Below are 22,976 nucleotides of genomic sequence, written 5' to 3' on the forward strand. Positions count from 1 at the left end.
CATATACGTAAACTGTAGATGCAGAACCATATACATATACATGCACATCCCCTTACCTCTATAAGGTATATTTACATGGAAAACAAAGCGGTGAGTTGAAGAGGAATTATATCAGTCCTTTGTTTAAAACTGTGTGTAAAAAGCTGTCTCTTTATTATTAACAATATGTTGTAAAACGTGAATGGGGAGTCTTCAAGTTTGTGAGAAGATCGCCCCCTGGTGGAATAAAGGCAAGAACAGCTTACAGCACCTAGTATTACCAGGCAGCATTTAGAGTAAAACGGTGTGTAAATGCTGCCTTTATGAATGAGAGAAAAAAAAAGTAAAATGGAAGGGGAGTGATAGATTTAAATTAATCGTGAAGTGGAGCGCCCCCTGTATTGTTTAATATCGAGTCTTCTGTGGTGAAGTGGTTTTTAAGATAAGATAAGATAAGATAGGACTTTATTGATCCCACAGTGGGAAAATTTGTGTGTTATCACAGCTCCAGACAGATAGCAAGAAAGAGTTACAAGAGTAAAGAACATAAAAATTCAAGAATAAGAATACAAAATAAAAATAACATAAAATAAGATAAAACACTAATACAATAGTAGTGCCTATGTACATCCATACACAGTATGAAATATGGATAGTGGGTTATGGAAAAGTGCAAGTAATAATAGATATCAACTATTTAACTACTATAGCTACAATTTACTATTCAGGTAGTGCTGGGTTTTGGCATGTACATATATACACCCGTGCAATGCACATGCATCCATACATACATACATCCATACATTATATACAGATATACCTCTACATATACGTAAACTGTAGATGCAGAACCATATACATATACATGCACATCCCCTTACCTCTATAAGGTATATTTACATAGAAAACAAAGCGGTGAGTTGAAGAGGAATTATACCAGTCCTTTGTTTAAAACTGTGTGTAAAAAGCTGTCTCTTTATTATTAACAATATGTTGTAAAACGCGAATGGGGAGTCTTCAAGTTTGTGAGAAGATCGCCCCCTGGTGGAATAAAGGCAAGAACAGCTTACAGCACCTAGTATTACCAGGCAGTATTTAGAGTAAAACGGTGTGTAAAAGCTGCCTTTATGAATGCGAGAGAGAAAAAAAAAGTAAAATGGAAGGGGAGTGATAGATTTAAATTAATCGTGAAGTGGAGCGCCCCCTGTGTAAAGTAAAAGTGAGAAAAGCTTACAGCACCTGGTATTCCCAGGCGGTCTCCCATCCAAGTACTAACCAGGCCCGACCCTGCTTAGCTTCCGAGATCGGACGAGATCGGGCGTGTTCAGGGTGGTATGGCCGTAAGCGAGAGATGCTACCAAAGACAGCCCTTTTGTACCACACGCGTCTATACACGCCAGTTAGTCCCATCGCATCCTACTCCTGGTTTTTTATCTGACTCACACTGCAGCCCCACCATCCAATCGGCAGCGCCGGACCCACACCAAACATTCACCAAACTACTCAGCCGGCAGCCTACGGCAATTATTCCATTGTTTAATATCGAGTCTTCTGTGGTGAAGTGGTTTTTAAGATAAGATAAGATAAGATAAGATAGGACTTTATTGATCCCACAGTGGGAAAATTTGTGTGTTATCACAGCTCCAGACAGATAGCAAGAAAGAGTTACAAGAGTAAAGAACATAAAAATACAAGAATAAGAATACAAAATAAAAATAACATAAAATAAGATAAAACACTAATACAATAGTAGTGCCTATGTACATCCATACACAGTATGAAATATGGATAGTGGGTTATGGAAAAGTGCAAGTAATAATAGATATCAACTATTTAACTACTATAGCTACAATTTACTATTCAGGTAGTGCTGGGTTTTGGCATGTACATATATACACCCGTGCAATGCACATGCATCCATACATACATACATCCATACATTATATACAGATATACCTCTACATATACGTAAACTGTAGATGCAGAACCATATACATATACATGCACATCCCCTTACCTCTATAAGGTATATTTACATAGAAAACAAAGCGGTGAGTTGAAGAGGAATTATACCAGTCCTTTGTTTAAAACTGTGTGTAAAAAGCTGTCTCTTTATTATTAACAATATGTTGTAAAACGCGAATGGGGAGTCTTCAAGTTTGTGAGAAGATCGCCCCCTGGTGGAATAAAGGCAAGAACAGCTTACAGCACCTAGTATTACCAGGCAGTATTTAGAGTAAAACGGTGTGTAAAAGCTGCCTTTATGAATGCGAGAGAGAGAAAAAAAGTAAAATGGAAGGGGAGTGATAGATTTAAATTAATCGTGAAGTGGAGCGCCCCCTGTGTAAAGTAAAAGTGAGAAAAGCTTACAGCACCTGGTATTCCCAGGCGGTCTCCCATCCAAGTACTAACCAGGCCCGACCCTGCTTAGCTTCCGAGATCGGGCGTGTTCAGGGTGGTATGGCCGTAAGCGAGAGACGCTACCAAAGACAGCCCTTTTGTACCACACGCGTCTATACACGCCAGTTAGTCCCATCGCATCCTACTCCTGGTTTTTTATCTGACTCACACTGCAGCCCCACCATCCAATCGGCAGCGCCGGACCCACACCAAACATTCACCAAACTACTCAGCCGGCAGCCTACGACAATTATTCCATTCTTTCCGCATCCGCACACTTCCTTCTCTTTAACTCCTTTTCACTGCCGCACAGGTTAATCGCCGCACGTCCCCCGCCGGCAAACATTACTCCTTTGCCTACCGCATGCAGGCTTCTCCTAACGACCCTCTGTTATCAACTCCGCTAACGGCCACAAAATCTCCGCCGCACGAAGCCCACTGGTACCTGCTGAATCACATGCTTCCCCAAAACGTCGCGCTGTCAGAACACTGGGAGCTACAGGTCCACAATGCAGCCAGAACAATTTTCTACATTCAAACATTGACGGCCTCTTCTCTCTAAAAATTCACCAGACTGCTTCTAGCACCAGCAAAGAAGTTTCCATCCCTAATTCCTCTGTGATGCCCACTAACCTACACATTAAGCTGGCATGGAAAGGTGTGAATTGCCACAGCCAACCTGCTGTTTTAAATACAGCTTTTAGCAAGTTTTGGAAGGAGGAGAAGAGCAGACCTTGCTATGGCAATAATATCGAGTCTTCTGTGGTGAAGTGGTTTTTACATGGAAAACAAAGCGGTGAGTTGAAGAGGAATTATATCAGTCCTTTGTTTAAAACTGTGTGTAAAAAGCTGTCTCTTTATTATTAACAATATGTTGTAAAACGCGAATGGGGAGTCTTCAAGTTTGTGAGAAGATCGCCCCCTGGTGGAACAAAGGCAAGAACAGCTTACAGCACCTAGTATTACCAGGCAGCATTTAGAGTAAAACGGTGTGTAAATGCTGCCTTTATGAATGAGAGAAAAAAAAAGTAAAATGGAAGGGGAGTGATAGATTTAAATTAATCGTGAAGTGGAGCGCCCCCTGTATTGTTTAATATCGAGTCTTCTGTGGTGAAGTGGTTTTTAAGATAAGATAAGATAAGATAGGACTTTATTGATCCCACAGTGGGAAAATTTGTGTGTTATCACAGCTCCAGACAGATAGCAAGAAAGAGTTACAAGAGTAAAGAACATAAAAATACAAGAATAAGAATACAAAATAAAAATAACATAAAATAAGATAAAACACTAATACAATAGTAGTGCCTATGTACATCCATACACAGTATGAAATATGGATAGTGGGTTATGGAAAAGTGCAAGTAATAATAGATATCAACTATTTAACTACTATAGCTACAATTTACTATTCAGGTAGTGCTGGGTTTTGGCATGTACATATATACACCCGTGCAATGCACATGCATCCATACATACATACATCCATACATTATATACAGATATACCTCTACATATACGTAAACTGTAGATGCAGAACCATATACATATACATGCACATCCCCTTACCTCTATAAGGTATATTTACATAGAAAACAAAGCGGTGAGTTGAAGAGGAATTATACCAGTCCTTTGTTTAAAACTGTGTGTAAAAAGCTGTCTCTTTATTATTAACAATATGTTGTAAAACGCGAATGGGGAGTCTTCAAGTTTGTGAGAAGATCGCCCCCTGGTGGAATAAAGGCAAGAACAGCTTACAGCACCTAGTATTACCAGGCAGTATTTAGAGTAAAACGGTGTGTAAAAGCTGCCTTTATGAATGCGAGAGAGAGAAAAAAAGTAAAATGGAAGGGGAGTGATAGATTTAAATTAATCGTGAAGTGGAGCGCCCCCTGTGTAAAGTAAAAGTGAGAAAAGCTTACAGCACCTGGTATTCCCAGGCGGTCTCCCATCCAAGTACTAACCAGGCCCGACCCTGCTTAGCTTCCGAGATCGGGCGTGTTCAGGGTGGTATGGCCGTAAGCGAGAGACGCTACCAAAGACAGCCCTTTTGTACCACACGCGTCTATACACGCCAGTTAGTCCCATCGCATCCTACTCCTGGTTTTTTATCTGACTCACACTGCAGCCCCACCATCCAATCGGCAGCGCCGGACCCACACCAAACATTCACCAAACTACTCAGCCGGCAGCCTACGACAATTATTCCATTCTTTCCGCATCCGCACACTTCCTTCTCTTTAACTCCTTTTCACTGCCGCACAGGTTAATCGCCGCACGTCCCCCGCCGGCAAACATTACTCCTTTGCCTACCGCATGCAGGCTTCTCCTAACGACCCTCTGTTATCAACTCCGCTAACGGCCACAAAATCTCCGCCGCACGAAGCCCACTGGTACCTGCTGAATCACATGCTTCCCCAAAACGTCGCGCTGTCAGAACACTGGGAGCTACAGGTCCACAATGCAGCCAGAACAATTTTCTACATTCAAACATTGACGGCCTCTTCTCTCTAAAAATTCACCAGACTGCTTCTAGCACCAGCAAAGAAGTTTCCATCCCTAATTCCTCTGTGATGCCCACTAACCTACACATTAAGCTGGCATGGAAAGGTGTGAATTGCCACAGCCAACCTGCTGTTTTAAATACAGCTTTTAGCAAGTTTTGGAAGGAGGAGAAGAGCAGACCTTGCTATGGCAATAATATCGAGTCTTCTGTGGTGAAGTGGTTTTTACATGGAAAACAAAGCGGTGAGTTGAAGAGGAATTATATCAGTCCTTTGTTTAAAACTGTGTGTAAAAAGCTGTCTCTTTATTATTAACAATATGTTGTAAAACGCGAATGGGGAGTCTTCAAGTTTGTGAGAAGATCGCCCCCTGGTGGAATAAAGGCAAGAACAGCTTACAGCACCTAGTATTACCAGGCAGCATTTAGAGTAAAACGGTGTGTAAATGCTGCCTTTATGAATGAGAGAAAAAAAAAAGTAAAATGGAAGGGGAGTGATAGATTTAAATTAATCGTGAAGTGGAGCGCCCCCTGTATTGTTTAATATCGAGTCTTCTGTGGTGAAGTGGTTTTTAAGATAAGATAAGATAAGATAGGACTTTATTGATCCCACAGTGGGAAAATTTGTGTGTTATCACAGCTCCAGACAGATAGCAAGAAAGAGTTACAAGAGTAAAGAACATAAAAATACAAGAATAAGAATACAAAATAAAAATAACATAAAATAAGATAAAACACTAATACAATAGTAGTGCCTATGTACATCCATACACAGTATGAAATATGGATAGTGGGTTATGGAAAAGTGCAAGTAATAATAGATATCAACTATTTAACTACTATAGCTACAATTTACTATTCAGGTAGTGCTGGGTTTTGGCATGTACATATATACACCCGTGCAATGCACATGCATCCATACATACATACATCCATACATTATATACAGATATACCTCTACATATACGTAAACTGTAGATGCAGAACCATATACATATACATGCACATCCCCTTACCTCTATAAGGTATATTTACATAGAAAACAAAGCGGTGAGTTGAAGAGGAATTATACCAGTCCTTTGTTTAAAACTGTGTGTAAAAAGCTGTCTCTTTATTATTAACAATATGTTGTAAAACGCGAATGGGGAGTCTTCAAGTTTGTGAGAAGATCGCCCCCTGGTGGAATAAAGGCAAGAACAGCTTACAGCACCTAGTATTACCAGGCAGTATTTAGAGTAAAACGGTGTGTAAAAGCTGCCTTTATGAATGCGAGAGAGAAAAAAAAAGTAAAATGGAAGGGGAGTGATAGATTTAAATTAATCGTGAAGTGGAGCGCCCCCTGTGTAAAGTAAAAGTGAGAAAAGCTTACAGCACCTGGTATTCCCAGGCGGTCTCCCATCCAAGTACTAACCAGGCCCGACCCTGCTTAGCTTCCGAGATCGGACGAGATCGGGCGTGTTCAGGGTGGTATGGCCGTAAGCGAGAGACGCTACCAAAGACAGCCCTTTTGTACCACACGCGTCTATACACGCCAGTTAGTCCCATCGCATCCTACTCCTGGTTTTTTATCTGACTCACACTGCAGCCCCACCATCCAATCGGCAGCGCCGGACCCACACCAAACATTCACCAAACTACTCAGCCGGCAGCCTACGACAATTATTCCATTCTTTCCGCATCCGCACACTTCCTTCTCTTTAACTCCTTTTCACTGCCGCACAGGTTAATCGCCGCACGTCCCCCGCCGGCAAACATTACTCCTTTGCCTACCGCATGCAGGCTTCTCCTAACGACCCTCTGTTATCAACTCCGCTAACGGCCACAAAATCTCCGCCGCACGAAGCCCACTGGTACCTGCTGAATCACATGCTTCCCCAAAACGTCGCGCTGTCAGAACACTGGGAGCTACAGGTCCACAATGCAGCCAGAACAATTTTCTACATTCAAACATTGACGGCCTCTTCTCTATAAAAATTCACCAGACTGCTTCTAGCACCAGCAAAGAAGTTTCCATCCCTAATTCCTCTGTGATGCCCACTAACCTACACATTAAGCTGGCATGGAAAGGTGTGAATTGCCACAGCCAACCTGCTGTTTTAAATACAGCTTTTAGCAAGTTTTGAAAGGAGGAGAAGAGCAGACCTTGCTATGGCAATAATATCGAGACTTCTGTGGTGAAGTGGTTTTTACATGGAAAACAAAGCGGTGAGTTGAAGAGGAATTATATCAGTACTTTGTTTAAAACTGTGTGTAAAAAGCTGTCTCTTTATTATTAACAATATGTTGTAAAACGCGAATGGGGAGTCTTCAAGTTTGTGAGAAGATCGCCCCCTGGTGGAATAAAGGCAAGAACAGCTTACAGCACCTAGTATTACCAGGCAGTATTTAGAGTAAAACGGTGTGTAAAAGCTGCCTTTATGAATGCGAGAGAGAAAAAAAAAGTAAAATGGAAGGGGAGTGATAGATTTAAATTAATCGTGAAGTGGAGCGCCCCCTGTGTAAAGTAAAAGTGAGAAAAGCTTACAGCACCTGGTATTCCCAGGCGGTCTCCCATCCAAGTACTAACCAGGCCCGACCCTGCTTAGCTTCCGAGATCGGACGAGATCGGGCGTGTTCAGGGTGGTATGGCCGTAAGCGAGAGACGCTACCAAAGACAGCCCTTTTGTACCACACGCGTCTATACACGCCAGTTAGTCCCATCGCATCCTACTCCTGGTTTTTTATCTGACTCACACTGCAGCCCCACCATCCAATCGGCAGCGCCGGACCCACACCAAACATTCACCAAACTACTCAGCCGGCAGCCTACGGCAATTATTCCATTGTTTAATATCGAGTCTTCTGTGGTGAAGTGGTTTTTAAGATAAGATAAGATAAGATAAGATAGGACTTTATTGATCCCACAGTGGGAAAATTTGTGTGTTATCACAGCTCCAGACAGATAGCAAGAAAGAGTTACAAGAGTAAAGAACATAAAAATACAAGAATAAGAATACAAAATAAAAATAACATAAAATAAGATAAAACACTAATACAATAGTAGTGCCTATGTACATCCATACACAGTATGAAATATGGATAGTGGGTTATGGAAAAGTGCAAGTAATAATAGATATCAACTATTTAACTACTATAGCTACAATTTACTATTCAGGTAGTGCTGGGTTTTGGCATGTACATATATACACCCGTGCAATGCACATGCATCCATACATACATACATCCATACATTATATACAGATATACCTCTACATATACGTAAACTGTAGATGCAGAACCATATACATATACATGCACATCCCCTTACCTCTATAAGGTATATTTACATAGAAAACAAAGCGGTGAGTTGAAGAGGAATTATACCAGTCCTTTGTTTAAAACTGTGTGTAAAAAGCTGTCTCTTTATTATTAACAATATGTTGTAAAACGCGAATGGGGAGTCTTCAAGTTTGTGAGAAGATCGCCCCCTGGTGGAATAAAGGCAAGAACAGCTTACAGCACCTAGTATTACCAGGCAGTATTTAGAGTAAAACGGTGTGTAAAAGCTGCCTTTATGAATGCGAGAGAGAAAAAAAAAGTAAAATGGAAGGGGAGTGATAGATTTAAATTAATCGTGAAGTGGAGCGCCCCCTGTGTAAAGTAAAAGTGAGAAAAGCTTACAGCACCTGGTATTCCCAGGCGGTCTCCCATCCAAGTACTAACCAGGCCCGACCCTGCTTAGCTTCCGAGATCGGACGAGATCGGGCGTGTTCAGGGTGGTATGGCCGTAAGCGAGAGACGCTACCAAAGACAGCCCTTTTGTACCACACGCGTCTATACACGCCAGTTAGTCCCATCGCATCCTACTCCTGGTTTTTTATCTGACTCACACTGCAGCCCCACCATCCAATCGGCAGCGCCGGACCCACACCAAACATTCACCAAACTACTCAGCCGGCAGCCTACGACAATTATTCCATTCTTTCCGCATCCGCACACTTCCTTCTCTTTAACTCCTTTTCACTGCCGCACAGGTTAATCGCCGCACGTCCCCCGCCGGCAAACATTACTCCTTTGCCTACCGCATGCAGGCTTCTCCTAACGACCCTCTGTTATCAACTCCGCTAACGGCCACAAAATCTCCGCCGCACGAAGCCCACTGGTACCTGCTGAATCACATGCTTCCCCAAAACGTCGCGCTGTCAGAACACTGGGAGCTACAGGTCCACAATGCAGCCAGAACAATTTTCTACATTCAAACATTGACGGCCTCTTCTCTCTAAAAATTCACCAGACTGCTTCTAGCACCAGCAAAGAAGTTTCCATCCCTAATTCCTCTGTGATGCCCACTAACCTACACATTAAGCTGGCATGGAAAGGTGTGAATTGCCACAGCCAATCTGCTGTTTTAAATACAGCTTTTAGCAAGTTTTGGAAGGAGGAGAAGAGCAGACCTTGCTATGGCAATAATATCGAGTCTTCTGTGGTGAAGTGGTTTTTACATGGAAAACAAAGCGGTGAGTTGAAGAGGAATTATATCAGTCCTTTGTTTAAAACTGTGTGTAAAAAGCTGTCTCTTTATTATTAACAATATGTTGTAAAACGCGAATGGGGAGTCTTCAAGTTTGTGAGAAGATCGCCCCCTGGTGGAATAAAGGCAAGAACAGCTTACAGCACCTAGTATTACCAGGCAGCATTTAGAGTAAAACGGTGTGTAAATGCTGCCTTTATGAATGAGAGAAAAAAAAAGTAAAATGGAAGGGGAGTGATAGATTTAAATTAATCGTGAAGTGGAGCGCCCCCTGTATTGTTTAATATCGAGTCTTCTGTGGTGAAGTGGTTTTTAAGATAAGATAAGATAAGATAGGACTTTATTGATCCCACAGTGGGAAAATTTGTGTGTTATCACAGCTCCAGACAGATAGCAAGAAAGAGTTACAAGAGTAAAGAACATAAAAATACAAGAATAAGAATACAAAATAAAAATAACATAAAATAAGATAAAACACTAATACAATAGTAGTGCCTATGTACATCCATACACAGTATGAAATATGGATAGTGGGTTATGGAAAAGTGCAAGTAATAATAGATATCAACTATTTAACTACTATAGCTACAATTTACTATTCAGGTAGTGCTGGGTTTTGGCATGTACATATATACACCCGTGCAATGCACATGCATCCATACATACATACATCCATACATTATATACAGATATACCTCTACATATACGTAAACTGTAGATGCAGAACCATATACATATACATGCACATCCCCTTACCTCTATAAGGTATATTTACATAGAAAACAAAGCGGTGAGTTGAAGAGGAATTATACCAGTCCTTTGTTTAAAACTGTGTGTAAAAAGCTGTCTCTTTATTATTAACAATATGTTGTAAAACGCGAATGGGGAGTCTTCAAGTTTGTGAGAAGATCGCCCCCTGGTGGAATAAAGGCAAGAACAGCTTACAGCACCTAGTATTACCAGGCAGTATTTAGAGTAAAACGGTGTGTAAAAGCTGCCTTTATGAATGCGAGAGAGAAAAAAAAAGTAAAATGGAAGGGGAGTGATAGATTTAAATTAATCGTGAAGTGGAGCGCCCCCTGTGTAAAGTAAAAGTGAGAAAAGCTTACAGCACCTGGTATTCCCAGGCGGTCTCCCATCCAAGTACTAACCAGGCCCAACCCTGCTTAGCTTCCGAGATCGGACGAGATCGGGCGTGTTCAGGGTGGTATGGCCGTAAGCGAGAGACGCTACCAAAGACAGCCCTTTTGTACCACACGCGTCTATACACGCCAGTTAGTCCCATCGCATCTTACTCCTGGTTTTTTATCTGACTCACACTGCAGCCCCACCATCCAATCGGCAGCGCCGGACCCACACCAAACATTCACCAAACTACTCAGCCGGCAGCCTACGACAATTATTCCATTCTTTCCGCATCCGCACACTTCCTTCTCTTTAACTCCTTTTCACTGCCGCACAGGTTAATCGCCGCACGTCCCCCGCCGGCAAACATTACTCCTTTGCCTACCGCATGCAGGCTTCTCCTAACGACCCTCTGTTATCAACTCCGCTAACGGCCACAAAATCTCCGCCGCACGAAGCCCACTGGTACCTGCTGAATCACATGCTTCCCCAAAACGTCGCGCTGTCAGAACACTGGGAGCTACAGGTCCACAATGCAGCCAGAACAATTTTCTACATTCAAACATTGACGGCCTCTTCTCTCTAAAAATTCACCAGACTGCTTCTAGCACCAGCAAAGAAGTTTCCATCCCTAATTCCTCTGTGATGCCCACTAACCTACACATTAAGCTGGCATGGAAAGGTGTGAATTGCCACAGCCAACCTGCTGTTTTAAATACAGCTTTTAGCAAGTTTTGGAAGGAGGAGAAGAGCAGACCTTGCTATGGCAATAATATCGAGTCTTCTGTGGTGAAGTGGTTTTTACATGGAAAACAAAGCGGTGAGTTGAAGAGGAATTATATCAGTCCTTTGTTTAAAACTGTGTGTAAAAAGCTGTCTCTTTATTATTAACAATATGTTGTAAAACGCGAATGGGGAGTCTTCAAGTTTGTGAGAAGATCGCCCCCTGGTGGAATAAAGGCAAGAACAGCTTACAGCACCTAGTATTACCAGGCAGCATTTAGAGTAAAACGGTGTGTAAATGCTGCCTTTATGAATGAGAGAAAAAAAAAGTAAAATGGAAGGGGAGTGATAGATTTAAATTAATCATGAAGTGGAGCGCCCCCTGTATTGTTTAATATCGAGTCTTCTGTGGTGAAGTGGTTTTTAAGATAAGATAAGATAAGATAGGACTTTATTGATCCCACAGTGGGAAAATTTGTGTGTTATCACAGCTCCAGACAGATAGCAAGAAAGAGTTACAAGAGTAAAGAACATAAAAATACAAGAATAAGAATACAAAATAAAAATAACATAAAATAAGATAAAACACTAATACAATAGTAGTGCCTATGTACATCCATACACAGTATGAAATATGGATAGTGGGTTATGGAAAAGTGCAAGTAATAATAGATATCAACTATTTAACTACTATAGCTACAATTTACTATTCAGGTAGTGCTGGGTTTTGGCATGTACATATATACACCCGTGCAATGCACATGCATCCATACATACATACATCCATACATTATATACAGATATACCTCTACATATACGTAAACTGTAGATGCAGAACCATATACATATACATGCACATCCCCTTACCTCTATAAGGTATATTTACATAGAAAACAAAGCGGTGAGTTGAAGAGGAATTATACCAGTCCTTTGTTTAAAACTGTGTGTAAAAAGCTGTCTCTTTATTATTAACAATATGTTGTAAAACGCGAATGGGGAGTCTTCAAGTTTGTGAGAAGATCGCCCCCTGGTGGAATAAAGGCAAGAACAGCTTACAGCACCTAGTATTACCAGGCAGTATTTAGAGTAAAACGGTGTGTAAAAGCTGCCTTTATGAATGCGAGAGAGAAAAAAAAAGTAAAATGGAAGGGGAGTGATAGATTTAAATTAATCGTGAAGTGGAGCGCCCCCTGTGTAAAGTAAAAGTGAGAAAAGCTTACAGCACCTGGTATTCCCAGGCGGTCTCCCATCCAAGTACTAACCAGGCCCGACCCTGCTTAGCTTCCGAGATCGGACGAGATCGGGCGTGTTCAGGGTGGTATGGCCGTAAGCGAGAGACGCTACCAAAGACAGCCCTTTTGTACCACACGCGTCTATACACGCCAGTTAGTCCCATCGCATCCTACTCCTGGTTTTTTATCTGACTCACACTGCAGCCCCACCATCCAATCGGCAGCGCCGGACCCACACCAAACATTCACCAAACTACTCAGCCGGCAGCCTACGACAATTATTCCATTCTTTCCGCATCCGCACACTTCCTTCTCTTTAACTCCTTTTCACTGCCGCACAGGTTAATCGCCGCACGTCCCCCGCCGGCAAACATTACTCCTTTGCCTACCGCATGCAGGCTTCTCCTAACGACCCTCTGTTATCAACTCCGCTAACGGCCACAAAATCTCCGCCGCACGAAGCCCACTGGTACCTGCTGAATCACATGCTTCCCCAAAACGTCGCGCTGTCAGAACACTGGGAGCTACAGGTCCACAATGCAGCCAGAACAATTTTCTACATTCAAACATTGACGGCCTCTTCTCTCTAAAAATTCACCAGACTGCTTCTAGCACCAGCAAAGAAGTTTCCATCCCTAATTCCTCTGTGATGCCCACTAACCTACACATTAAGCTGGCATGGAAAGGTGTGAATTGCCACAGCCAACCTGCTGTTTTAAATACAGCTTTTAGCAAGTTTTGAAAGGAGGAGAAGAGCAGACCTTGCTATGGCAATAATATCGAGACTTCTGTGGTGAAGTGGTTTTTACATGGAAAACAAAGCGGTGAGTTGAAGAGGAATTATATCAGTACTTTGTTTAAAACTGTGTGTAAAAAGCTGTCTCTTTATTATTAACAATATGTTGTAAAACGCGAATGGGGAGTCTTCAAGTTTGTGAGAAGATCGCCCCCTGGTGGAATAAAGGCAAGAACAGCTTACAGCACCTAGTATTACCAGGCAGTATTTAGAGTAAAACGGTGTGTAAAAGCTGCCTTTATGAATGCGAGAGAGAAAAAAAAAGTAAAATGGAAGGGGAGTGATAGATTTAAATTAATCGTGAAGTGGAGCGCCCCCTGTGTAAAGTAAAAGTGAGAAAAGCTTACAGCACCTGGTATTCCCAGGCGGTCTCCCATCCAAGTACTAACCAGGCCCGACCCTGCTTAGCTTCCGAGATCGGACGAGATCGGGCGTGTTCAGGGTGGTATGGCCGTAAGCGAGAGACGCTACCAAAGACAGCCCTTTTGTACCACACGCGTCTATACACGCCAGTTAGTCCCATCGCATCCTACTCCTGGTTTTTTATCTGACTCACACTGCAGCCCCACCATCCAATCGGCAGCGCCGGACCCACACCAAACATTCACCAAACTACTCAGCCGGCAGCCTACGACAATTATTCCATTCTTTCCGCATCCGCACACTTCCTTCTCTTTAACTCCTTTTCACTGCCGCACAGGTTAATCGCCGCACGTCCCCCGCCGGCAAACATTACTCCTTTGCCTACCGCATGCAGGCTTCTCCTAACGACCCTCTGTTATCAACTCCGCTAACGGCCACAAAATCTCCGCCGCACGAAGCCCACTGGTACCTGCTGAATCACATGCTTCCCCAAAACGTCGCGCTGTCAGAACACTGGGAGCTACAGGTCCACAATGCAGCCAGAACAATTTTCTACATTCAAACATTGACGGCCTCTTCTCTCTAAAAATTCACCAGACTGCTTCTAGCACCAGCAAAGAAGTTTCCATCCCTAATTCCTCTGTGATGCCCACTAACCTACACATTAAGCTGGCATGGAAAGGTGTGAATTGCCACAGCCAACCTGCTGTTTTAAATACAGCTTTTAGCAAGTTTTGAAAGGAGGAGAAGAGCAGACCTTGCTATGGCAATAATATCGAGACTTCTGTGGTGAAGTGGTTTTTACATGGAAAACAAAGCGGTGAGTTGAAGAGGAATTATATCAGTCCTTTGTTTAAAACTGTGTGTAAAAAGCTGTCTCTTTATTATTAACAATATGTTGTAAAACGCGAATGGGGAGTCTTCAAGTTTGTGAGAAGATCGCCCCCTGGTGGAATAAAGGCAAGAACAGCTTACAGCACCTAGTATTACCAGGCAGCATTTAGAGTAAAACGGTGTGTAAATGCTGCCTTTATGAATGAGAGAAAAAAAAAGTAAAATGGAAGGGGAGTGATAGATTTAAATTAATCGTGAAGTGGAGCGCCCCCTGTGTAAAGTAAAAGTGAGAAAAGCTTACAGCACCTGGTATTCCCAGGCGGTCTCCCATCCAAGTACTAACCAGGCCCGACCCTGCTTAGCTTCCGAGATCGGACGAGATCGGGCGTGTTCAGGGTGGTATGGCCGTAAGCGAGAGACGCTACCAAAGACAGCCCTTTTGTACCACACGCGTCTATACACGCCAGTTAGTCCCATCGCATCCTACTCCTGGTTTTTTATCTGACTCACACTGCAGCCCCACCATCCAATCGGCAGCGCCGGACCCACACCAAACATTCACCAAACTACTCAGCCGGCAGCCTACGGCAATTATTCCATTGTTTAATATCGAGTCTTCTGTGGTGAAGTGGTTTTTAAGATAAGATAAGATAAGATAAGATAGGACTTTATTGATCCCACAGTGGGAAAATTTGTGTGTTATCACAGCTCCAGACAGATAGCAAGAAAGAGTTACGAGAGTAAAGAACATAAAAATACAAGAATAAGAATACAAAATAAAAATAACATAAAATAAGATAAAACACTAATACAATAGTAGTGCCTATGTACATCCATACACAGTATGAAATATGGATAGTGGGTTATGGAAAAGTGCAAGTAATAATAGATATCAACTATTTAACTACTATAGCTACAATTTACTATTCAGGTAGTGCTGGGTTTTGGCATGTACATATATACACCCGTGCAATGCACATGCATCCATACATACATACATCCATACATTATATACAGATATACCTCTACATATACGTAAACTGTAGATGCAGAACCATATACATATACATGCACATCCCCTTACCTCTATAAGGTATATTTACATAGAAAACAAAGCGGTGAGTTGAAGAGGAATTATACCAGTCCTTTGTTTAAAACTGTGTGTAAAAAGCTGTCTCTTTATTATTAACAATATGTTGTAAAACGCGAATGGGGAGTCTTCAAGTTTGTGAGAAGATCGCCCCCTGGTGGAATAAAGGCAAGAACAGCTTACAGCACCTAGTATTACCAGGCAGTATTTAGAGTAAAACGGTGTGTAAAAGCTGCCTTTATGAATGCGAGAGAGAAAAAAAAAGTAAAATGGAAGGGGAGTGATAGATTTAAATTAATCGTGAAGTGGAGCGCCCCCTGTGTAAAGTAAAAGTGAGAAAAGCTTACAGCACCTGGTATTCCCAGGCGGTCTCCCATCCAAGTACTAACCAGGCCCGACCCTGCTTAGCTTCCGAGATCGGACGAGATCGGGCGTGTTCAGGGTGGTATGGCCGTAAGCGAGAGACGCTACCAAAGACAGCCCTTTTGTACCACACGCGTCTATACACGCCAGTTAGTCCCATCGCATCCTACTCCTGGTTTTTTATCTGACTCACACTGCAGCCCCACCATCCAATCGGCAGCGCCGGACCCACACCAAACATTCACCAAACTACTCAGCCGGCAGCCTACGACAATTATTCCATTCTTTCCGCATCCGCACACTTCCTTCTCTTTAACTCCTTTTCACTGCCGCACAGGTTAATCGCCGCACGTCCCCCGCCGGCAAACATTACTCCTTTGCCTACCGCATGCAGGCTTCTCCTAACGACCCTCTGTTATCAACTCCGCTAACGGCCACAAAATCTCCGCCGCACGAAGCCCACTGGTACCTGCTGAATCACATGCTTCCCCAAAACGTCGCGCTGTCAGAACACTGGGAGCTACAGGTCCACAATGCAGCCAGAACAATTTTCTACATTCAAACATTGACGGCCTCTTCTCTCTAAAAATTCACCAGACTGCTTCTAGCACCAGCAAAGAAGTTTCCATCCCTAATTCCTCTGTGATGCCCACTAACCTACACATTAAGCTGGCATGGAAAGGTGTGAATTGCCACAGCCAACCTGCTGTTTTAAATACAGCTTTTAGCAAGTTTTGAAAGGAGGAGAAGAGCAGACCTTGCTATGCCAATAATATCGAGACTTCTGTGGTGAAGTGGTTTTTACATGGAAAACAAAGCGGTGAGTTGAAGAGGAATTATATCAGTACTTTGTTTAAAACTGTGTGTAAAAAGCTGTCTCTTTATTATTAACAATATGTTGTAAAACGCGAATGGGGAGTCTTCAAGTTTGTGAGAAGATCGCCCCCTGGTGGAATAAAGGCAAGAACAGCTTACAGCACCTAGTATTACCAGGCAGCATTTAGAGTAAAACGGTGTGTAAATGCTGCCTTTATGAATGCGAGAGAGAAAAAAAAAGTAAAATGGAAGGGGAGTGATAGATTTAAATTAATCGTGAAGTGGAGCGCCCCCTGTATAAAGTAAAAGTGAGAAAAGCTTACAGCACCTGGTATTCCCAGGCGGTCTCCCATCCAAGTACTAACCAGGCCCGACCCTGCTTAGCTTCCGAGATCGGACGAGATCGGGCGTGTTCAGGGTGGTATGGCCGTAAGCGAGAGACGCTACCAAAGACAGCCCTTTTGTACCACACGCGTCTATACACGCCAGTTAGTCCCATCGCATCCTACTCCTGGTTTTTTATCTGACTCACACTGCAGCCCCACCATCCAATCGGCAGCGCCGGACCCACACCAAACATTCACCAAACTACTCAGCCGGCAGCCTACGGCAATTATTCCATTGTTTAATATCGAGTCTTCTGTGGAGAAGTGGTTTTTAAGATAAGATAAGATAAGATAGGACTTTATTGATCCCACAGTGGGAAAATTTGTGTGTTATCACAGCTCCAGACAGATAGCAAGAAAGAGTTACAAGAGTAAAGAACATAAAAATACAAGAATAAGAATACAAAATAAAAATAACATAAAATAAGATAAAACACTAATACAATAGTAGGGCCTATGTACATCCATACACAGTATGAAATATGGATAGTGGGTTATGGAAAAGTGCAAGTAATAATAGATATCAACTATTTAACTACTATAGCTACAATTTACTATTCAGGTAGTGCTGGGTTTTGGCATGTACATATATACACCCGTGCAATGCACATGCATCCATACATACATACATCCATACATTATATACAGATATACCTCTACATATACGTAAACTGTAGATGCAGAACCATATACATATACATGCACATCCCCTTACCTCTATAAGGTATATTTACATAGAAAACAAAGCGGTGAGTTGAAGAGGAATTATACCAGTCCTTTGTTTAAAACTGTGTGTAAAAAGCTGTCTCTTTATTATTAACAATATGTTGTAAAACGCGAATGGGGAGTCTTCAAGTTTGTGAGAAGATCGCCCCCTGGTGGAATAAAGGCAAGAACAGCTTACAGCACCTAGTATTACCAGGCAGTATTTAGAGTAAAACGGTGTGTAAAAGCTGCCTTTATGAATGCGAGAGAGAAAAAAAAAGTAAAATGGAAGGGGAGTGATAGATTTAAATTAATCGTGAAGTGGAGCGCCCCCTGTGTAAAGTAAAAGTGAGAAAAGCTTACAGCACCTGGTATTCCCAGGCGGTCTCCCATCCAAGTACTAACCAGGCCCGACCCTGCTTAGCTTCCGAGATCGGACGAGATCGGGCGTGTTCAGGGTGGTATGGCCGTAAGCGAGAGACGCTACCAAAGACAGCCCTTTTGTACCACACGCGTCTATACACGCCAGTTAGTCCCATCGCATCCTACTCCTGGTTTTTTATCTGACTCACACTGCAGCCCCACCATCCAATCGGCAGCGCCGGACCCACACCAAACATTCACCAAACTACTCAGCCGGCAGCCTACGACAATTATTCCATTCTTTCCGCATCCGCACACTTCCTTCTCTTTAACTCCTTTTCACTGCCGCACAGGTTAATCGCCGCACGTCCCCCGCCGGCAAACATTACTCCTTTGCCTACCGCATGCAGGCTTCTCCTAACGACCCTCTGTTATCAACTCCGCTAACGGCCACAAAATCTCCGCCGCACGAAGCCCACTGGTACCTGCTGAATCACATGCTTCCCCAAAACGTCGCGCTGTCAGAACACTGGGAGCTACAGGTCCACAATGCAGCCAGAACAATTTTCTACATTCAAACATTGACGGCCTCTTCTCTCTAAAAATTCACCAGACTGCTTCTAGCACCAGCAAAGAAGTTTCCATCCCTAATTCCTCTGTGATGCCCACTAACCTACACATTAAGCTGGCATGGAAAGGTGTGAATTGCCACAGCCAACCTGCTGTTTTAAATACAGCTTTTAGCAAGTTTTGAAAGGAGGAGAAGAGCAGACCTTGCTATGGCAATAATATCGAGACTTCTGTGGTGAAGTGGTTTTTACATGGAAAACAAAGCGGTGAGTTGAAGAGGAATTATATCAGTACTTTGTTTAAAACTGTGTGTAAAAAGCTGTCTCTTTATTATTAACAATATGTTGTAAAACGCGAATGGGGAGTCTTCAAGTTTGTGAGAAGATCGCCCCCTGGTGGAATAAAGGCAAGAACAGCTTACAGCACCTAGTATTACCAGGCAGTATTTAGAGTAAAACGGTGTGTAAATGCTGCCTTTATGAATGCGAGAGAGAAAAAAAAAGTAAAATGGAAGGGGAGTGATAGATTTAAATTAATCGTGAAGTGGAGCGCCCCCTGTGTAAAGTAAAAGTGAGAAAAGCTTACAGCACCTGGTATTCCCAGGCGGTCTCCGATTCAAGTACTAACCAGGCCCGACCCTGCTTAGCTTCCGAGATCGGACGAGATCGGGCGTGTTCAGGGTGGTATGGCCGTAAGCGAGAGACGCTACCAAAGACAGCCCTTTTGTACCACACGCGTCTATACACGCCAGTTAGTCCCATCGCATCCTACTCCTGGTTTTTTATCTGACTCACACTGCAGCCCCACCATCCAATCGGCAGCGCCGGACCCACACCAAACATTCACCAAACTACTCAGCCGGCAGCCTACGGCAATTATTCCATTGTTTAATATCGAGTCTTCTGTGGTGAAGTGGTTTTTAAGATAAGATAAGATAAGATAGGACTTTATTGATCCCACAGTGGGAAAATTTGTGTGTTATCACAGCTCCAGACAGATAGCAAGAAAGAGTTACAAGAGTAAAGAACATAAAAATACAAGAATAAGAATACAAAATAAAAATAACATAAAATAAGATAAAACACTAATACAATAGTAGTGCCTATGTACATCCATACACAGTATGAAATATGGATAGTGGGTTATGGAAAAGTGCAAGTAATAATAGATATCAACTATTTAACTACTATAGCTACAATTTACTATTCAGGTAGTGCTGGGTTTTGGCATGTACATATATACACCCGTGCAATGCACATGCATCCATACATACATACATCCATACATTATATACAGATATACCTCTACATATACGTAAACTGTAGATGCAGAACCATATACATATACATGCACATCCCCTTACCTCTATAAGGTATATTTACATAGAAAACAAAGCGGTGAGTTGAAGAGGAATTATACCAGTCCTTTGTTTAAAACTGTGTGTAAAAAGCTGTCTCTTTATTATTAACAATATGTTGTAAAACGCGAATGGGGAGTCTTCAAGTTTGTGAGAAGATCGCCCCCTGGTGGAATAAAGGCAAGAACAGCTTACAGCACCTAGTATTACCAGGCAGTATTTAGAGTAAAACGGTGTGTAAAAGCTGCCTTTATGAATGCGAGAGAGAAAAAAAAAGTAAAATGGAAGGGGAGTGATAGATTTAAATTAATCGTGAAGTGGAGCGCCCCCTGTGTAAAGTAAAAGTGAGAAAAGCTTACAGCACCTGGTATTCCCAGGCGGTCTCCCATCCAAGTACTAACCAGGCCCGACCCTGCTTAGCTTCCGAGATCGGGCGTGTTCAGGGTGGTATGGCCGTAAGCGAAAGACGCTACCAAAGACAGCCCTTTTGTACCACACGCGTCTATACACGCCAGTTAGTCCCATCGCATCCTACTCCTGGTTTTTTATCTGACTCACACTGCAGCCCCACCATCCAATCGGCAGCGCCGGACCCACACCAAACATTCACCAAACTACTCAGCCGGCAGCCTACGGCAATTATTCCATTGTTTAATATCGAGTCTTCTGTGGTGAAGTGGTTTTTAAGATAAGATAAGATAAGATAGGACTTTATTGATCCCACAGTGGGAAAATTTGTGTGTTATCACAGCTCCAGACAGATAGCAAGAAAGAGTTACAAGAGTAAAGAACATAAAAATACAAGAATAAGAATACAAAATAAAAATAACATAAAATAAGATAAAACACTAATACAATAGTAGTGCCTATGTACATCCATACACAGTATGAAATATGGATAGTGGGTTATGGAAAAGTGCAAGTAATAATAGATATCAACTATTTAACTACTATAGCTACAATTTACTATTCAGGTAGTGCTGGGTTTTGGCATGTACATATATACACCCGTGCAATGCACATGCATCCATACATACATACATCCATACATTATATACAGATATACCTCTACATATACGTAAACTGTAGATGCAGAACCATATACATATACATGCACATCCCCTTACCTCTATAAGGTATATTTACATAGAAAACAAAGCGGTGAGTTGAAGAGGAATTATACCAGTCCTTTGTTTAAAACTGTGTGTAAAAAGCTGTCTCTTTATTATTAACAATATGTTGTAAAACGCGAATGGGGAGTCTTCAAGTTTGTGAGAAGATCGCCCCCTGGTGGAATAAAGGCAAGAACATCTTACAGCACCTAGTATTACCAGGCAGTATTTAGAGTAAAACGGTGTGTAAATGCTGCCTTTATGAATGCGAGAGAGAAAAAAAAAGTAAAATGGAAGGGGAGTGATAGATTTAAATTAATCGTGAAGTGGAGCGCCCCCTGTGTAAAGTAAAAGTGAGAAAAGCTTACAGCACCTGGTATTCCCAGGCGGTCTCCGATTCAAGTACTAACCAGGCCCGACCCTGCTTAGCTTCCGAGATCGGACGAGATCGGGCGTGTTCAGGGTGGTATGGCCGTAAGCGAGAGACGCTACCAAAGACAGCCCTTTTGTACCACACGCGTCTATACACGCCAGTTAGTCCCATCGCATCCTACTCCTGGTTTTTTATCTGACTCACACTGCAGCCCCACCATCCAATCGGCAGCGCCGGACCCACACCAAACATTCACCAAACTACTCAGCCGGCAGCCTACGGCAATTATTCCATTGTTTAATATCGAGTCTTCTGTGGTGAAGTGGTTTTTAAGATAAGATAAGATAAGATAGGACTTTATTGATCCCACAGTGGGAAAATTTGTGTGTTATCACAGCTCCAGACAGATAGCAAGAAATAGTTACAAGAGTAAAGAACATAAAAATACAAGAATAAGAATACAAAATAAAAATAACATAAAATAAGATAAAACACTAATACAATAGTAGTGCCTATGTACATCCATACACAGTATGAAATATGGATAGTGGGTTATGGAAAAGTGCAAGTAATAATAGATATCAACTATTTAACTACTATAGCTACAATTTACTATTCAGGTAGTGCTGGGTTTTGGCATGTACATATATACACCCGTGCAATGCACATGCATCCATACATACATACATCCATACATTATATACAGATATACCTCTACATATACGTAAACTGTAGATGCAGAACCATATACATATACATGCACATCCCCTTACCTCTATAAGGTATATTTACATAGAAAACAAAGCGGTGAGTTGAAGAGGAATTATACCAGTCCTTTGTTTAAAACTGTGTGTAAAAAGCTGTCTCTTTATTATTAACAATATGTTGTAAAACGCGAATGGGGAGTCTTCAAGTTTGTGAGAAGATCGCCCCCTGGTGGAATAAAGGCAAGAACAGCTTACAGCACCTAGTATTACCAGGCAGTATTTAGAGTAAAACGGTGTGTAAAAGCTGCCTTTATGAATGCGAGAGAGAAAAAAAAAGTAAAATGGAAGGGGAGTGATAGATTTAAATTAATCGTGAAGTGGAGCGCCCCCTGTGTAAAGTAAAAGTGAGAAAAGCTTACAGCACCTGGTATTCCCAGGCGGTCTCCCATCCAAGTACTAACCAGGCCCGACCCTGCTTAGCTTCCGAGATCGGACGAGATCGGGCGTGTTCAGGGTGGTATGGCCGTAAGCGAGAGACGCTACCAAAGACAGCCCTTTTGTACCACACGCGTCTATACACGCCAGTTAGTCCCATCGCATCCTACTCCTGGTTTTTTATCTGACTCACACTGCAGCCCCACCATCCAATCGGCAGCGCCGGACCCACACCAA

The 22,976-nt window shown here is 42.4% G+C and overlaps 14 non-coding genes and 3 pseudogenes across 14 annotated transcripts; all 17 read right to left on the bottom strand.

Annotated features, from left to right (window-relative positions):
- Window positions 1–1,206: 1,206 nt before the first annotated feature.
- On the bottom strand, window positions 1,207–1,325 carry LOC125733020 (5S ribosomal RNA). The gene has a single exon (XR_007392378.1). It is a non-coding gene; the product is annotated as a 5S ribosomal RNA (ribosomal RNA).
- A 1,017-nt stretch (window positions 1,326–2,342) lies between these two features.
- LOC125729424 (5S ribosomal RNA) lies at window positions 2,343–2,451 on the bottom strand (annotated as a pseudogene).
- Window positions 2,452–4,291: 1,840 nt separating this feature from the next.
- Window positions 4,292–4,400, bottom strand: LOC125729432 (5S ribosomal RNA; annotated as a pseudogene).
- Window positions 4,401–6,241: 1,841 nt separating this feature from the next.
- On the bottom strand, window positions 6,242–6,360 carry LOC125733133 (5S ribosomal RNA). Its single transcript, XR_007392489.1, has one exon. It is a non-coding gene; the product is annotated as a 5S ribosomal RNA (ribosomal RNA).
- Window positions 6,361–7,396: 1,036 nt separating this feature from the next.
- Window positions 7,397–7,515, bottom strand: LOC125733250 (5S ribosomal RNA). Its single transcript, XR_007392600.1, has one exon. It is a non-coding gene; the product is annotated as a 5S ribosomal RNA (ribosomal RNA).
- Window positions 7,516–8,532: 1,017 nt separating this feature from the next.
- Window positions 8,533–8,651, bottom strand: LOC125733367 (5S ribosomal RNA). Its single transcript, XR_007392712.1, has one exon. It is a non-coding gene; the product is annotated as a 5S ribosomal RNA (ribosomal RNA).
- A 1,840-nt stretch (window positions 8,652–10,491) lies between these two features.
- On the bottom strand, window positions 10,492–10,610 carry LOC125734468 (5S ribosomal RNA). Its single transcript, XR_007393779.1, has one exon. It is a non-coding gene; the product is annotated as a 5S ribosomal RNA (ribosomal RNA).
- A 1,840-nt stretch (window positions 10,611–12,450) lies between these two features.
- On the bottom strand, window positions 12,451–12,569 carry LOC125733483 (5S ribosomal RNA). The gene has a single exon (XR_007392827.1). It is a non-coding gene; the product is annotated as a 5S ribosomal RNA (ribosomal RNA).
- A 1,036-nt stretch (window positions 12,570–13,605) lies between these two features.
- On the bottom strand, window positions 13,606–13,724 carry LOC125733598 (5S ribosomal RNA). Its single transcript, XR_007392938.1, has one exon. It is a non-coding gene; the product is annotated as a 5S ribosomal RNA (ribosomal RNA).
- Window positions 13,725–14,756: 1,032 nt separating this feature from the next.
- On the bottom strand, window positions 14,757–14,875 carry LOC125733715 (5S ribosomal RNA). The gene has a single exon (XR_007393052.1). It is a non-coding gene; the product is annotated as a 5S ribosomal RNA (ribosomal RNA).
- Window positions 14,876–15,892: 1,017 nt separating this feature from the next.
- LOC125733828 (5S ribosomal RNA) lies at window positions 15,893–16,011 on the bottom strand. The gene has a single exon (XR_007393163.1). It is a non-coding gene; the product is annotated as a 5S ribosomal RNA (ribosomal RNA).
- Window positions 16,012–17,047: 1,036 nt separating this feature from the next.
- On the bottom strand, window positions 17,048–17,166 carry LOC125733944 (5S ribosomal RNA). The gene has a single exon (XR_007393275.1). It is a non-coding gene; the product is annotated as a 5S ribosomal RNA (ribosomal RNA).
- A 1,012-nt stretch (window positions 17,167–18,178) lies between these two features.
- Window positions 18,179–18,297, bottom strand: LOC125734062 (5S ribosomal RNA). The gene has a single exon (XR_007393389.1). It is a non-coding gene; the product is annotated as a 5S ribosomal RNA (ribosomal RNA).
- Window positions 18,298–19,333: 1,036 nt separating this feature from the next.
- On the bottom strand, window positions 19,334–19,452 carry LOC125734313 (5S ribosomal RNA). Its single transcript, XR_007393630.1, has one exon. It is a non-coding gene; the product is annotated as a 5S ribosomal RNA (ribosomal RNA).
- A 1,012-nt stretch (window positions 19,453–20,464) lies between these two features.
- On the bottom strand, window positions 20,465–20,573 carry LOC125729443 (5S ribosomal RNA; annotated as a pseudogene).
- Window positions 20,574–21,585: 1,012 nt separating this feature from the next.
- On the bottom strand, window positions 21,586–21,704 carry LOC125734314 (5S ribosomal RNA). Its single transcript, XR_007393631.1, has one exon. It is a non-coding gene; the product is annotated as a 5S ribosomal RNA (ribosomal RNA).
- Window positions 21,705–22,716: 1,012 nt separating this feature from the next.
- Window positions 22,717–22,835, bottom strand: LOC125734176 (5S ribosomal RNA). Its single transcript, XR_007393500.1, has one exon. It is a non-coding gene; the product is annotated as a 5S ribosomal RNA (ribosomal RNA).
- Window positions 22,836–22,976: the final 141 nt, after the last annotated feature.

Source organism: Brienomyrus brachyistius, chromosome 2 (genome assembly GCF_023856365.1).
Source record: "Brienomyrus brachyistius isolate T26 chromosome 2, BBRACH_0.4, whole genome shotgun sequence".
In the NCBI taxonomy this organism is placed as follows: Eukaryota; Metazoa; Chordata; class Actinopteri; order Osteoglossiformes; family Mormyridae; genus Brienomyrus; species Brienomyrus brachyistius.